This window comes from Tupaia chinensis, unplaced genomic scaffold (genome assembly GCF_000334495.1).
Source record: "Tupaia chinensis unplaced genomic scaffold, TupChi_1.0 Scaffold000439_1, whole genome shotgun sequence".
Taxonomy (NCBI): domain Eukaryota; kingdom Metazoa; phylum Chordata; class Mammalia; order Scandentia; family Tupaiidae; genus Tupaia; species Tupaia belangeri.
The window spans coordinates 855,299-872,069 of record NW_006159944.1 but is presented as its reverse complement, the minus strand read 5'-3'; the positions used below and the strand labels follow the sequence as shown (position 1 = coordinate 872,069).

The 16,771-nt window shown below is 43.8% G+C and overlaps 1 protein-coding gene across 4 annotated transcripts in view; it reads left to right on the top strand.

Annotated features, from left to right (window-relative positions):
* Nucleotides 1–2,157: 2,157 nt before the first annotated feature.
* The window catches only part of SIAH1 (siah E3 ubiquitin protein ligase 1), a 43,843-nt gene continuing 29,229 nt past the window's right edge, over nt 2,158–16,771 (top strand). Inside the window, exons 1-3 of one of the 4 annotated variants that reach the window (XM_006155240.3) lie at nt 2,158–2,382; nt 11,699–11,787; nt 11,972–12,146. The gene's annotated coding sequence lies outside the window, so the exon portion shown is untranslated. Of the gene's footprint in view, nt 2,383–5,570; nt 5,633–11,698; nt 11,788–11,971; nt 12,147–15,508; nt 15,531–16,771 lie in introns of those variants that run through there. The other 3 variants (XR_003550515.1, XM_006155243.3, XM_014590417.2) reach the window with 3 other exon arrangements.

Genomic DNA, 16,771 nt, shown 5'->3' with positions numbered 1-16,771 from the left:
AAAAAAAAAAAAAAAAAAAAAAGTGAGTCACAAGGGCCAGAGGATGGCATGATAGTTAAGGCACTGGATCAAAGATGGCCTGCTCCACAGTTCAAGTCCTGGACCCATGGCTTGAAAAAGATGCTGGGCATGCATGTCCAACATCCAAGAAAACAGAGGAGAATGGACTACAGTGTGCCTCCCTCCCCTCACAGGGTGATTTCTCATTTTCCTTTTCTCTCTCGCTACGAGGGTGCGTATGTACCCTATAGCAAAAATATTTTTTTAAAAAATGAGTCACTAATTCCAAATCACATTCAAAATTCAGAGAATTGAGCTCCACTTTTTGCAAGTTTTATTTCTATCTTTCATGAGATAGATAGGAGAAAGACAAGGCCCCTCAATGGGGTCTCACTCTGCAATCATCCCCTTCCTCTCCCAAGTCTTCCCAATCAGCAAGAATTACGAGCACATGTACCCTGTCCAGTCCATACAGGCAATCTTCCATATGGATCCAGCTTCTTTCGTGCAGTGTGCTACTGCTGTGCTGCTGATCTGACCAAAGTCTCACTTCTCTCTCTCTTTTTCTTTCAAGTTTGTTATTTCTTCCATGAGTGAGAGAGACAGGAAAACAGAGAGACAGCCCCTCCAAGAGGGCCTTGATGCAGCAGTCCACTCCCAGCCTTCAACCAGCTCCAGGTCATAGGCAAACGTGCCTGGAAAACTCAGAGAGGTCTCCAGACTTGAACCAGCAACCTTTCCATGTGGGAATGCCTCTCAGAGCATCATGTTTTATCATTACATGACTGCCTGGCCCCAAAGCTCCACTTTTTTTTTTTTTTTGGAGAGATTTTCACTGTAGGGTGCGTGCGCTCGCCAGACAGACAGAGAGAGACATAGAGACAGAAAGCGAGAAATCACCCCCCAGGGGGGATGGTCACGCCACAATCCCTTCTCCTCCATTCTCCTTTCAGGATTTTGGGCACGCACGCACACGCGCCCGGCGTGAGTTTTTTAAGCCACCGGGTCCGGGACACGAACCGTGGGAGTCCAGCGACATAGCCATTACGCTAACTGCTGGTTCCCAAAGCTCCACTTTTTGAAGGAAGGTCCTTTAAAGTGTCTGTGGACATGATTTTGTGGTATCCCACTGATCAAGACAGGTCAAGGCAGGCTAAGCCTCCTCCCTGCTCCTCCTTCTACCACCTCCTGCTTCTCTGGGTCTTTGAGTCTTCCGCCATTCTCTCTCCACTTTGCTGCTACTGTTTTCTTTGGCCACCGAGGTACGTATATCCCAGTATACTTAGAAGGCCCTTTCACCTCCTGGTGCTATCCATCTATGAATGATTTTATAATCTGACTTCCATTCCCCCAGTCCCCCCTTTTTTTTTTTTTTTTTTCCAGTTTGTGATGTTGTGATTCTTCTGCCTCAGTCTCCCATTTGGAATTATAGCACATGCCTCACAGCATTTTGGTTGGGCTGGGAATCAAATAGGGTCTGAAGAGCACAGCGTCTTAGCAGTACATGCTCACGGTTGTGAACTTCCATCTGCTCTCTTTTTCTCACTCCCCTACTGGTTCTTTCTCCTTTCACTCTCTGGATGCAGGCATTCCTAATGCCTTTCCTTTCTTTCTTTTTTTTTTTTTTTGGAGAGGTTTTTGCTGTGGGGCGCACGTGTTCACCAGAAAGACAGAGACAGAAAGCAAGAAATCACTCCCTGGGGGATGACCACATCGCAATCCCTTCTTCTCCATTCTCCTCTCGGGATCTTGGGCATGCACGCACATGCGTCTGGCGTGAGTTTAAGCCACCGGGTTCGGGACTTGAACCACAGACGACTACATGGGAGTCCAGCCACATAGCCATTACACCAACTGTTTGTCTCACCTTTCCTTTCTCAATACACCCTTGCCTCTACAAACCTCACTGATTCCTATGACTTTATCCATTCTTTCTGGGTAGAAGCATGCTATTCTCTCAAGTGCCATTCCGAACTTCCTCCTATCTGCATCTCTTCTCTATCGGTATACCCCCAAAACCACTCAGCATGCCATGTCTAAATTTACCCCTTCCCTGATTGGCTCATCACTCCCTAATCATCAAGACCCCACCCCTTTCACTCTCTTGGGATGCCTGTTTCACCAATAAGCTCCTTGGATTTTTACCACTGCTACAGCTCCTGTTGTCCACTGCGAGAGTCTCCTGACTGATGTGTCTCGAAGGTGCTTCCCAGTTCTTGCTGCTTCCTTCTCACTGCTTCCTGCCCAGACCGATCCTGGTACAGCATGATTCTCTCTCTGCTTGAGAGAATAGGTTACTCTCTCTGCTTGAAAACTTTCAGTGCTCTTCTGGAGACAGACTTGGGAATGGACTTCAGCTTTGTATCCCAGGTTTCACAGTAGGTGAGATTATGGTGGTTTAATGTTTAACCTGCAATAGACTTGAAATCCCAAAACCTGAAATGAAATCTTGGCTGTGTCATTTACTACTGATGTGACCCTGAGCTAGGTGTTTCACTTTTTTTTTTTAAAAAAAGAATTATTTTATTTATTTAATTGTATTTGTTATTATTATTTTTTAATTTGACCAGAGAGAGAAAGAGACAAAGAAAAAGTGAGAAAGCAAGCTTCTAGGTCTAGGACTCGAACCACAGTGAGGCATATGGAAGTCTAGAGCCTTCACCACCACACCATCTGCCAGTCCCCAGGTGATTCACTTCTATATGCCTCTGTTTTCAATTAAGTGTCTTAAGAATAAAATGAGATAATGTATGTAAAGTGCTTATCCTTGTTCTCATTAAATCCTGAACTACTGCAGTAACTAACCACAGTGGTGGCTATCATTATTATATGTAAGGGCTTAGTAAAGGTCCTGCTACTAAGGTATTCAACAAAGCAGTGTTTTCGCTAAGTGTTTGTTACTTGAGTGTGTACTCTGGTGTTACTTGTCATTTTTTTAACATATTTTCTTTGGCATGAGCTCTTGCCAAAGAAAAATGGAGAGACAGAAAGAAAAAAGAAGAAAGCACCCCTCAATAAGGCATGGTCACACCACAATTCCTTTTCCTCCATTTCTCTATCCTATCAGGACTCAAAGCATCGCACATGCATGCACTTAGCATGCTTTTTTTTTTTTTTTTTTTGAGCGTTTTTTGCTATAGGGTACATGCCCTTGCCAGGAAGACAGAGAGAAACAGAGAGACAGAAAGCGAGAAATCACACCCCAGGGGAGATGGCCATGCTGCAATCCCTTCTCCTCCATTCTCCTCTTGGAATCTTGGGCATGCACACATAAGCACCTGGCGTGAGTTCAAACCACTGGGTTTGGGACTCGAACTGCAGTCGACTACATGGGAGTCCACGACATAGTCATTACACCATATGCTGGTCCCTCTTAGCATGCTTTTCAAACCACTATGGCTGGGACTTGAATCATGGTTGGCCATGTGGGATCTGGCCCTCCCAACCACTAGGGTATAGGGCCAGCTCAAATGCCATATTAATTTAAATATAAAATGGTGACTTGACTTAAGAATAATATGAAATAAAAAAAGAGTACAGATGATTTGTGGTCTGCAGAAGATTCTGACAGTGTTGTAAGAACAACTTAGGCCAGGACAACACAGCAATAAATGTTTATTGTCCATAAAATTCAGCGATCTGTTTCAACCCAGCTGTCTAGCTGTATCTCCTGAAGGGTCTAGCCAACATGGGCTTCTGTTTCCCCAAACACAGCCTGCACAACATTGGCCAGTCCCTGGTGTAGAAGACACATTTCCTGGGCCAGCCTGTGGCCTGGTGGTTAAGGTGGCTGGAGTCCTGGTTCGAGTCCCAGACCTGGAAGCACCATCGTGTGTGTGTGTGTGTGTGTGTGTGTGTGTGTGTGTGTGTGTGTGAATGTCCAAAATCTTAAGAGAAGGGCTTGTGGTATGGCCATTTCCCCTGGATTGTGGGAGGGTGCTTTCTCACTTTCCCTCTCTCTGTCTCTCTCCAGTGAGTACACATGCCCTATGGCAAAAACCAAAACCAAAATAAAACACAAAACAAAAAAAAAATCTGATGATCCTTCCAAACCCCACATGTAATAGTCCCTTCTCTGACTGTTCTTCTTGTACCCCGTTCTCTCAGCGATGGGTTGTCAGTGTCTCCATGATTGTACCTGTATCACAGCCATTTGGCTGTTTATCTTGCCTAACGTTAAGCCTCTTGAAGTCTGGGACCTATCTCACCACTGGATCCCACAGTGCCTGACATCCAGCAAACACGCAGAAAGCACTTTTTTTTTTTTTGGAGAGGTTTTTGCTATAAGGGTGCATGCGCTCGCCAGACAGACAGAGAGACAGAAAGCAAGAAATCACCCCTCAGGGGGGATGGCCATGCCGCCTCTTCTCCTCCATTCTCCTCGCGGGATCTTGGGCATGCATGCACATGCGCCCGGTGTGAGTTTTAAGCCACTGGGTCCAGGACTTGAACCGTGGTCAACTACATGGGAGCCCAGCGACATAGCCATTATGCTAATTGCTGGTCCCACAGAAAGCATTTCTTGAATTTGTGTCTTGGTCTTAAAATTGTTTAAGTCTGTCTTGCCAGAGAGAGACAGAGAGAGGTAGAGAGAGAGAGGGCAAATGAGAAATCGCCTTCTCCCCTCCCAGCCTGAGGGGTGATTCTCCTCCATTCTTCTCTTGAAACTTTGGGTTCAAAAACACGTGCCCCCAGGTGTGTTTTACAAGCTGTGGATCTGGGACTTGAATGGCATAGTCCAGCATGTGTGATCCAGTTGCCTTAACCTCTGCTTTACCTGCTGGCCTACACATAATTCCTGAAGTGTTTTGTTTTGTTTTGTTTTGTTTTTGTTTTAACTGTCAGAGGACTTGTGTTCATACTAGAGAAAGAGAGAAAAAGTACCCCAGCCACACACAACCATCACCACCAATGGAGTGTGGTCATGCTGCTATCTTTTTCTCTCCATTTCTCCATCCTGTCGGTCTCCTGGACATGTGTGCACGCACTCTGTGTGTTTTTCAAGTCGCTGGAATGGATTGGAGTTGCAGCCAACCAAGTAGGATCAGACTTCCACTGCACAGAGTTTAACTACCGCGCTATGGGGCCAGCCCTGAAAGTGAGATTGACATGATTCTGGCCACTGTATAACTGACACGATGGAGAGGGAAGAGATCGAAATTGTAGTAAACGAGTTGGGTCTAGATTGGGCGTAGGGATTGCCACACCTGTGGGGCACAGCCAGAGAGAATCCGGTTGGTCTAGGAGGTGGCATCCTGGTCTGCCTTTGTTACACCTTTTGCAGGAAGCAGGTCTGAATAACAAGAAAAGCAGGGCTTCTCGGAGCTTCCCACACATAAGAAGAGGCCAAGCAAAGAGCACGGTGAAATCTAACTGTGGATTCTCTCTGGGCCTCAGGAGAGCAGAGTTCTGACAAGGGCCTCATGATAAACATCGTGTCCCAGTTCCACGCAGTGAATCAGGCTCTGATGCAATTGGCAATGAGCCTTAATCACGAGCCCCATCTCGTAGGTTCGGCACAGACGAGCTTTGTCATTTCTCTGAGGGAATCACTGCCATTTCTCTTCCAGGCTCAAAGCAACTCTCCCCACCGCATCTAAGCCCTGATGAGATGGCAATTTAAACCGCCCCGATTACCAGGTTTCATTAGGTAAGGCGGACCGATTAAGCAACGGTGGCCCAAATAACCCTCGCGGTACAGACATCGTTTTTCAAAGCCAGTGGAAGTCTTGCCAAATTAAAGGATGTCAGGATGAGATCCTATGAATATCAGTTTCCTTCTCTCTGGCAGTGGAGAAGATTAATTAAACGCTTGTGAAGTGCTTTGAAAATTTAAGCTATTAAGAATTATTGTTCTGTGTAATAGGGAAAAAATAGAATTCTTGGCTCATTAAAGCTGTAATGTTGTAAGCCTGAGTGCTATTTTCAGGATATCTTTCAGAGCTACATTTTTATTAAGAGAAAGAAAGAAAGAGAGAGAAAAGAAATGTGTTTATGAATATACATATACACATGCCGGAGAGTTGGTTGAGCTAATCAATTTTTCTCTTGGTTAAGAAATGAAGTGGGAGAAGCTATTTTTTACTGACTACCAAAGAAAGAGTTATTAAGAATCGATTGTTTAAATGTATAAGGAGAGTTTCACTAAAATATTAACAGACAGGCATTTGCTTTCTTTTAATATGATCAGGGGATTAAGAGACTGTGAGATTGTATATGTGTAAACATGGAGTTCAATGAGCTTAGATAGCCTCTTCTGCCTTAATAAAACTAAACGATGCAGACAGCCTTCTGCCTCCACTTTGTTGACAGATTCGCCCAGGGACATTCTGCTTTGTTTCCAGATGTTCTGTGATATTTGAAAGAGGCCATCCACAGTGGACTCTCACTTTTTTTTTTCAATCTACATTGACAGAGGACTTACGCTTTCTTTTGTGTGTGTCTGTTCCAGTTTCTTATTGTTGCCGTAGTGAATTACTGCCAACTTAGTGGCTTAAGGCACTGGATCCCACATGGTCAGCTTTGTGGTTCAAGTGCTGGACCCGGTGACTTGAAAGACATGTCAAGGGCATGTGCGTTTGTGCCCAAAATCCCAAGAGAAGAATGGAGAAGAAGGGATTGCAGCATAGCCATCCCCTCCAGGAGGGTGATTTCTCACTCTCCCTCTCTTTATTTCTATCTCCGGTGGGCACACACATCCTATAGCAAAAAATCTAGTAAGAGAAAACAACACAAATGTATTATCTTACTGTTCTTTTTTAAAAATTTATTATCATCATAATCTTGTTTATATTACATTGAATTGCATATAACTTTACAGTGTATTACATTGCTTTTACAAAAGGGAATGCCATGCATGTCAGTCAATACAGAGACATTAAAATCCCCACTTCATCATTCAATATCTTTTCATTGTTTTTTCCATTCGTTATTATTATTATTCCAATTATTTTTTTAACCAGTCAATCACTATTTCTCATTTTGCTTGTAAAAAGACTTTACCCATCATGAAATACTTCTCAGACCAATCCAGTTGAGAGTACTATACACGTCATCAACAGGTAATAAGCCATATCTATGTCCCACTAATGTCACGCCTCTCTATTTGTTCTCTTACTATATTTATCCTCTTCTCTTCACCTCCCTTCATTCCACACTGTCTTATTCTCCTTAAGTATTTTCACTGCTTTTATGTACTCCAGTATTTTATCTTACTGTTCTTAAGGTCAAAGTCTAAAACCAATCTTTCCCTTAAATCAAGGTGTCGGCTAGTTCCTCCTGGATGCTCCAGGGAAGAAGCTATTTCCTTGACTTTTCAATTTTCTAGAGGCAGCTTGAAGCATTTCTTGGCTCATGTTCCCTCCCTGGATCTCTCAGACTTCTACTTTCATTGTCATCTCTCTCTTCCTCTCTCCTTGCCTGACTCTCTTTTCTCCTTATAAATAGAAATAGAGGCTAACAGGTGGCATGGTGCCTAAAAAGGCACTGGACTTCTACATGACTGACCACAATTCAAGTCCCAAACCTCGCAGCTTGAAAATCACGCCTGGTGCATGTGTGTGCGTGCCCGAAATTACAGGAGGAGAATAGAGGAGAAGGGACTGCAGCATGACCATCCCCCTGGGGTTGATTTCTCACTTTCCTTCTCACTGTCTCTCTCTGTCTCTGGTGAGTGCATGCACTTTATGATGAAAAAACAAACAAAATACCAAAAATACAGTGGAGAGAATATGGTTAACATCTTAGTGTAAATAATGATTCAAATGGTTGAGATGATGAGTATACTAATTACTTACTTTAATCATTACACATTGTTTTCATGTACTGAAAAACCACATTGCTATCATGTTAATTAAAAAAATTTTTTTAAATGATCCTGAGATGACATTAAGCTTGCTGCATAGTCAAGGATAATCTCCCTATCTCAAGGTCCTTAACTCAATTACATTTGCAATGTGTTTGTTTGTTTGTTTGTTTGTTTTCCCATTTGCTATAGGGCACCTATGCTTTTCAGAGAGAGACAGAGAGGAAAGTGAGAAATGATCCTTTAGGAGGCATGACCATACTGTCATTCCCTCTCCTCCATTCTTCTCTTGGATTTTGGGCCTGCATACATACTTGTGGGGCATGTTTTTCAAGCCACCAGGTCTGGGATTCGAGCCACATTGTTGGCCATGTGGGATCTAGCTGCCTTAACCACCAGGCTATCAGCTGGCTCCATCTGCAGTTTTTATTTTTTTTAAGAATTACTTTATTTTATTTAACACTGTTATTATTTCTTAATTTGCTACAGGGCGATGGTGGAATGGTTATGTTACTGAACTCCCACATAGTTGACCGCAGTTCAAGTCCTGAAGCTGGCAGCTTGAAACTCACACCGTACATGTGTGAGTACATGTGTGTGCGTGTCCAAAATACTGAGAAGAGAATGGAGGAGAAGGAATTGCAGCGTGGGGTGCAATCTTTTCAGGGGGTGATTAATTGCTTTCTATCTGTCTGTCTCTGGCAAGCACACGTGCCCTATAGCAAAAAGCTCTCTTAAAAAATATATATATACTTTTTATTTAGAGCATGCACACTCACTAGAGAGGGAGAGAGAGAGAGGGAAAGTGTGAAAGCAAGCCACCAGGTGGGACTTAAACTGCAGTTGGCCATGTGGAAATCCAGCACCTCAATCACCACACCACTTAATCTGTGTTTAGGCTGGGCTGGGAACCAAACCCAGAGCTTCCCATGTGGTTCTAGCCTCCCAGTAATAGTGTCTTAGCAGCATGTGCCACAGCAGCTGGGCCTGAGGCTGTATTGTTTTTTTGAAGATCACACAGACTTTGTCTCTTCTCTTGAGGACTTTATATTGTCCTTATTCATGTTCATCATAAAAATAACACAAGGCCCACGTGGTCCTCAAATATTTCATGGAAAATATATATTATGAGAATACTATGCGTGAGTTTCAAAATATTTTTGCACCCAAATAAACTAGTGCTTTAATTCATTTTTCCATTAAAGGAAAACTACAGTTACAGGCTAGTGCATGTCCTGACCATTTGGGCTGGAACTTTCTGCAGCTTCTTTCAGTTTCATTCTTGGATGGCCTTGGTGTATCCCCAGCCTCTTCCATGTTTGGGAGAACTTGTTTTGGATGCTGTTTAATATATTCACCAAGCATAGACAGTGTATGACTGGCAACAGGTGTGTCTGATAAAGAAGACATTGTTTTTGCTCTGCTTTGGGCATGTCTGACATGGTGGGAACCTGCTTTCCTTTGCAAAGCTGATAGGCATCTCTTCGAGAGGGAGGAGTGCCTCCCAGTTTCAGGCCAGGAAAGGCTGGTTGTTTGGCTAACTGCAGAGTTAAGTTTGGAAGGGGATGAGAACCTGTCTCCAGCACAGTCCACCTAAATGGAATGAAAAATGGGTATCAGTGGTCCAATATGAAAGGAGACTTAAGTAGTTTCCTAGGCAAGAGACATCTATGATTGCCTAGAAACAAACAGAACATGACCCAATAGCTGGTTCTGATCTTGTGAACTGGTCAGTTGTAAAACAATTGTATTGGGGTCGGCAGGTGGTGTGGTGGTTGGGATGCTGGATTTCCACATGTCTGACTGCTGTCTGAGTCCTGGACCCGGTGGCTTGCTTTCACCCTTTCCCTCTCTTTCCTCTCACTCTCTCTGGTGAGGACACATGCCTGTACCAAATTGCAAAATGATAATACTGATAAATAAAAATTTTTAAAATTCTTTAAAAAGTATTCAGACATTAAGATGTTTTGAAATCATTCGTAGAGTTTTAATTGGTTTAGCCAACTTTGACAGGGTTATGAAGGATGCTTTGTTAATCCATACAAAGGACAACTTGCTTAGACTAGACAGAGGACAGCCAGTATTGCCTTGAAGGGCTGCAAGTAACACTTTTAGTGTGTGAGTCAGTGAGCCTAGCAGAGGAATGAAGGAGGAGAAATTTGAGAAACAGGCTTTCCAAAAATCCAAGGATTGCAGAGACCCACACAGAAAAATACTAATTAAAACAGCAGCAAGACAAGGACTTAACAAAGCAGGATTTGTGCTTTGGAAAAGGGCACTGGTGACAGGGAGGAGGTCACGCTAAGTGAGCCGAAGGCTTGAGCTTTGGGAAACATTTGGAAAGTTACTATATAGCATCGTATTTTGGAATGTGAGGGACCATGAGGAGTTAGGAATTTCAGATATCAGAGATATTTATATATACAACTTAAGTTCATGTTTCTGAAGTACTTTAGAGTACCCCAAAATCTGGACAGATGAGGTGTTTTTTTGTGTGTGTGTGTGTTATGAATTTACAGAATAGTGTGAACATGGTCACATAAGAGAATTTGAGAGAAGAAAGAAATGTATGTCTATGCATATTTTTAGAGAATTCCCATGTGAAAGACATAGTAATATCTAATTTTGAAAACACGGTTTGGGACCAGCAGATGGTATAGTGGTTACGTTGCTGGTCTTTCACATGGCCAACTGTGGTTTGAGTCCTGGACGTGGTGGCTTGAGAATCATGCCAAGTACCTGGGCGTGTGTGCCCAAGATCCCAGAAGGAGAATGGTGGAGAAGGGATTGTGGTGTGGCCATCCTGCTAAGGGGGAGATTTCTTTTTAATTTCACTCTATTTTATTTTTTGGAGAAGTTTTTGCTATAGGGCACGTGCACTCAGCAGAAAGACAGAGAGAGAGACAGACAGAAAGCAAGAAATCAGCCCCCAAGGGGGATGGTCACGCTACAATCCCTTCTCCTCCATTCTTCTCTCAGGATCTTAGGCACGCACGCACACGTGCCTGGATAAGTTTAAACCGCTGGGTCTTGGATTCGAACCGTGGTGGAATACATGGGAATCTAGCAACATAGCCATTACGCTTACTGCTGGTCCCTGAGGGGAGATTCTTACTTTCTCTCTCTAATTGTCTCTGTCTCATTCTCTGTCTAGAGAGTACAAATGCCCTAAGGCAAAAAACCTCTTTAAAAAATTTGAAAAGAAAGAATCATGCACCAGTGTGAAACACTTTCTATTTATTCTGCTTGTTTTTACTCCCTCTCTCACTAAACCTTTATCGGGCATTGTGGAAAAAACAAGTTTTCTTTCTTTCTTTTTTTTTCTTTTTTTGAGAGGTTTTTGCTATAGGGTGCGTGCGCTCGCCAGAGAGACAGAAAGACAGAAAGCGAGAAATCACCCCCCAGAGGGGATGGCCATGCCGCAATCCCTTCTCCTCCATTCTCCTCTTGGGATCTTGGGCACACATGCACACGCGCCCGGCGTTGAGTTTAAGCCAGTGGGTCCGGGACCCGAACCACGGTCAACTATGTGGGAATCCAGCGACATAGCCATTACACTAACTGCTAGTCCTGAAAAATCAAGTTTTCTAAAGAAGATACCTATGAGTTACTCTCAGCCTGTATTAAATATCAAGTTAATATCCATGTATATAAAAATCCCAAATAAAGATATTATCACCAGTGCCTACTTTGTTCATTCGAGGACAGTAAAGTCGTTTACTCTCTCTGGAGCTACAGGACTAGTGGCGTAGATAAAATTACCATTTGATGTAACTTAAAGGGACCAGGAAGTCTCTCTCTTCCCCAATAGCATATTTGTCAGTTATCATGAAATCCCATTGATTGGAGCATCATTTGTGTTGGCTTTACAGATTACAAAATGCTTTTTTATAGATGAAGTCTTGGGAAAGCAGAGCTGCCTCCCTATCCAGAAAAAGATGTTTAGTTTCTCCACAGCGGGGCTATTTTCATTGGAATGGAAGGTAAATTGAATTCATGATGGTGGTGTTCATGTCCCGACCAAACATATCAGTCAGTGTTAATCAAATCAGATTAAACCCCTCCTAAATCTAGTTGAGATTCATTGTGATTTAATTAGCCTGATGAGGCTAGTTTTGTATAAAAGAAAGTGGGAGAAGGAAGGAGAAGTAATTTTGACTCTTCTAGAAGAGAGCAGGCACAAATCAAGCCAAGAAAAGCAAGTAGGAGAATTCCAGAGGCCGAAGTTGCTTCGGGGTGGCTGACGTAAGATCTCCAACACTCGAGACTGGCGTCCGGCGTCTCTGGGGAACAGTCTGTCCTGGGCACCACTACAGCTCTGGAGAATCCACCAGTCTATAAGGTAATTCCCCTACTGTCAGCAGTGGGCCAGAGAGATATCATTTTCAGATGGACAAAATGCTATTGGGCAGAAGAAGGCATAGGAATAAGAGGGGTGTAAAATCTGGCCAAGCAAGGTGTTTAGAACTTGAATGGCTACATTGGCAAGTTCTCTTTCATTCTTGTCCATTATACTGTTTGCAGAAGGGCTAAGGGGTTCTGGGATGGGCAACATCAATCACCTCTCACCCGGAGTTGCTCCTTCCCCAGGGTGTCCTAGGGCAGGACCTGCTGCCAGTAGCCTTCGCAGCCCAGGTCAAGGCCATGTGGCTGTCTCCATTGTCTGTGAAAATGGAAAATTTACCTTCAAAAGGAGTGAAAGAAACTCTTGATCTTCCCATATGTGGAGGAGCTATACTTTCTTTCAAAAAGTGAGAGAGGAAAAGCATAGTTCAAATCATCTACTTAGGGAGTATCTAAATTTTGTTTGCATGTATAAACCTGATCACATGCTGGGCAATTATACAAGTATACATACGTGCTCAGTATAGATTGTATGAACAACATGCGTGTACTGTAATTTATGGGCAATTGAAAAGATTTGTTAATATAATTTGATGGCACTCTTTTTTATTTATTTATTTATTTTTGAGAGGTTTTCCCTATAGGGTGCATGCACTGACCAGAAAGACAGAAAGCGAGAAATCACCCTCCCCAGGGGGCATGGTCACACCGCAATCCCCTCTCCTCCATTCTCTCGGGATCTTGGGCACGCATGCACACGCGCCCGGCGTAAGTTTAAGCCACCGGGTCCAGGACTTGAACCGCAGTCAACTACATGAGAGTCCAGCGGCATAGCCATTACGCTAACTGCTGGTCCCGTGATCAGGTGTTTTGAAAAATGACTTTGAACTGAGATTTGTCTCGTGTTGTTTTTTTGTTTGTTTGTTTGTTTTTTTCATGATTAGATTAAGGCTATGGGATTTTTTTTTTTTTTTTTTTTTGGGGGGGTTTTTGCTATAGGGCACGTGCCGCCACCAGAAAGACAGAGAGAGTCAGAGAGACAGAAAGTGAGAAATCACCCCCAGGGGGGATGGCCATGCCGCAATCCCTTCTCCTTCATTCTCTCGGGATCTTGGGTATGCACGCACATGTGCCCGGCGTGAATTTTAAGCCACCGGGTCTGGGACATGAACTGTAGTCGACTACATGGGAGTCCAGCAACATAGCCATTACGCTAACTGCTGGTCCCCACAGTGCAATTCTTTCTCCTCCATTCTCCTCTTGGGATCTGGGGCACACATGCACATGAGCCTGGCGTGAGTTTAAGCCACCGGATCTTGGACTCGAACCGCAGTCAACTACATGGGAGTCTAACGACAAAGCCAGTATGTCAACTGCTGGTCCCGACTCATTGTTTTTTCTTTATGAGCAGAATTAAAAATCTAACTCTGGGAGTCAGCAGATGGCATTGGGTTTAGGTCACTGGACTCCCACATGGTCGACCACAGTTGGAGTACTGGACCCATGGCTTGGAACTCAAGCTGGCATGTGTGCGTGCATGCCCAAGATCCCAGAAGGAGAATGGAGAAGGGATTGTGGTGTGGCCATTCTCCCTGGAGGGTGATTTCTCACTTTCCTTCTTACCATCTCTGTCTGTTTCTCTGGCAAACACAAGTGCCCTAAGGCAAAAACCTCAAAAAAACAAACAAACCAACCAACCAAAAACCAAAAACCAAACCCAAAAACCTAATCCTGGAGAGATGTGACACCCACTAAATGTTAAGTTCATCTACACCTTTGTGTGGGTCGTGTGTTTGCTTCATGCCACTTTTTTTTTTTTAGGGTGCTTACATGAGAAAGAAAGAGTGAGAAATCACCCCCCCCCCAGGTATGGCCACACCACAATCCTATCTTTTTTTTTTTTTAATCATTATTGTAATTTTAAAATTTGCTATGGGGAACATGCGCTCACCAGAGAGAGAAAGAAAGAGAGAGAGAGAGAGAGAGAAAGAAAGAGAAAGTGAGAAAGCAAACCACCAAGTCTGAGACTCATACCACAGTCAACCATGTGGGAGTCTAGCATCTTAACTACCATGCTTCTCTTTTATTCTCCTCTAGATATTTTAGGCATGTACACACACACATGCATCCAGTGTATTTTTCAAGCTCCTACATCCAGGACTCAAACTACATAGTCAGCCACATGGAATTCAACTGCCTTAACCTCCATGCCACTTGCTGGCCTGTTGCCAACATTTTTATTTAGCTTGGTACTTTGAGATCAGTCTATCTTACTGCTTAAAAATATGTCTCATAGTTTCATCTCATACTGCCTAGCTATGCCTTACCTGAATCAAAATGGACAAACCTCAAAGTGCCTGGTCTAAAAGGAACCCTTCTTGGTTTTCTTCAAAGCATTGGTTTCTCCCCTGACCTCCTCAGAGTTATTTAGAACTTCCTGAGTTCTGGGCCCTTACTTCCAGTTGCTTTCTGCAACTAGTTTCTTCAGCCTCCCAGGCCCTGTGCCACCCCACACCCCCAATTCCTCCCTGTAAGAAAAAATAATGCCCATAGTGGAGACTTTTTCCAGTTCTTGAAATTGAGCAGGCTCTTGCCACACAAGGCTTTCTTCATAAATGCTTTCACCCTTATTCAGGTCTCCACTTTCCACTATCTCCCAATCTGATTAATTCCTTATAATGTCCCAGTTATTTATTTATGTTTTTTGGAGAAGTTTTTGCTATAGGGCGCATGCACTCACCAGAGAGACAGAGACAGAGAGACAGTGACAAATCAACCCCCCCAGGGGGAGATAGCCATGTTGCAATCCCCTCTCTTCCATTCTCCTCTCAGGATCTTAGGCATGCATGCACATGCACCCAACATGAGTTTAAGCCATCATGTCCAGGACTTGAACCACATTCGACTACATGGGAGTCCAGAGACATAGCCATTACACCAACTGCTGGTCCCAGTTTCTCAGTTCTTTTTACCCAGTCACCTGTCTTATTATATACCTGGTCTGTCGCATACCTTCTTAGTACCACTCTTTTTTCTCCTTTTAAAATAGGTTAATTTTATTCATGAGTGTGTGCAAACAAATGAAAAACAGTGCAATAGATTGAGGAGCACTCTCAACAGGGTCTGGTCACTCTGGGATCTCCTCCCAGAACTCCAGTTTTTCAGGATCTTGGGCCAAGGGAGTGGGGATCTATTAACCAAGTGGTTTCCATCGCTACAGTTCAGGGTGCTATGACTACCCACTGCACTACTGAGATTGGACCTGAGCACCTTTTATTTTTTTCTTCCTGCAATTTTTTCACAGTTCTAGTGATGTTTATTCACAACATTGATTCATTTGTGATCTCCACCCACTAGACTGTATATTCTCCATCAGTACCAGGTCAGTGGTTCTTTATTCCCAGAACCTAACACAGTGCTTGCTTTCATTTGTTTGGTGAATGAATGAATGAATGAATGAATGACTTTCTTACTTGGTAAGCTCCATGATCCAGCACAGTGAATGACAGAACATCTTAGAATCCCCTCATAATATTTCTTGTTGAAGAAATAAATGATATCACCAATAACTGCATGAACCTGTACAACTCACCCAAGTATTCTAGCTGTCTTTTGGGCTTTGGGGACTAGCATATTAGCAGTGTATGATGCTTGCGGCTAAGAACACGTGTTTTTTTACTTTCCCAACCTCAAGAAACATTGTTTGGATGTGCTAATGGTCCCAGAGGAAGAGAGCAGCCACAATAAGCAAAATATTAGGTTGAGAACAGAAGTACAAGTTTCAACACAGGCAGACTACAAATTTGCTGAGGGAAGCTGAAAATTAGCAGCTTGCCTTAGTAATGAAGATAACTTTGATTCTCAGCCTTCAGTTTCTGTGCAAAGACTTGTGTTCTCGGTGGAGTGCTGGCATAAAGACATCCCACCAAGAAATGTGCTGAGGGTGGGGAGATTGGGGATGACAGAAGAGTATTTCCCAATTTCTTATTTCCCATAGTTTCTTTTTTGTTTAAACACGTAATATTCTTATAGGAAATCTTCCGTGGAATATCTAATCAGGTTTGGTACATTCTCTCTCACTAAACCCGTCAAAGAATTGTAAATGACGTTGTTCTTTTATATAGTTTTTACTCGCAGAACGCAGAGTCCCTAAATGGGGGATATCTGCACGAGGGCACACAGGAAAAGGCGTGCTTTCCTCTCCCCACTCTGCTGCTAAATTAGGTCTCAGAAGCTCGACCTGCTTTTGCTAGAGAAGCTTGGCCCTCTCTTTAGGGTCGGGCTCCCGGGGTCGGTGGCCACCAGGCGGTTTCTTTTTCTTTGGGAATAAGTTAGAAAGGGCCCATAGAGGCGCAGTGCGAAACCAGCACACGAAACAGGAGGGGCCTCAGCGGCCAGCCCGGCCTCGCATTCCGGGTCGGGACCAGCTGGGGAAGGGTGGTCGCATGGCCCAACAACAAAGCTCCCGAGGAGCGGGAAGAAGTGGTCCTTGCCCCGGCAGCCAAGCGCCCTTTTCTCGCGGGCCGGGACGGTTGTGGGAAGAGCATGACGCTGCTGCGTTTGTTGGGCGTGAAGGTGCGGCCGCGGCAACGGTAACCGAGAAGCCCGAGCACCAACACCACC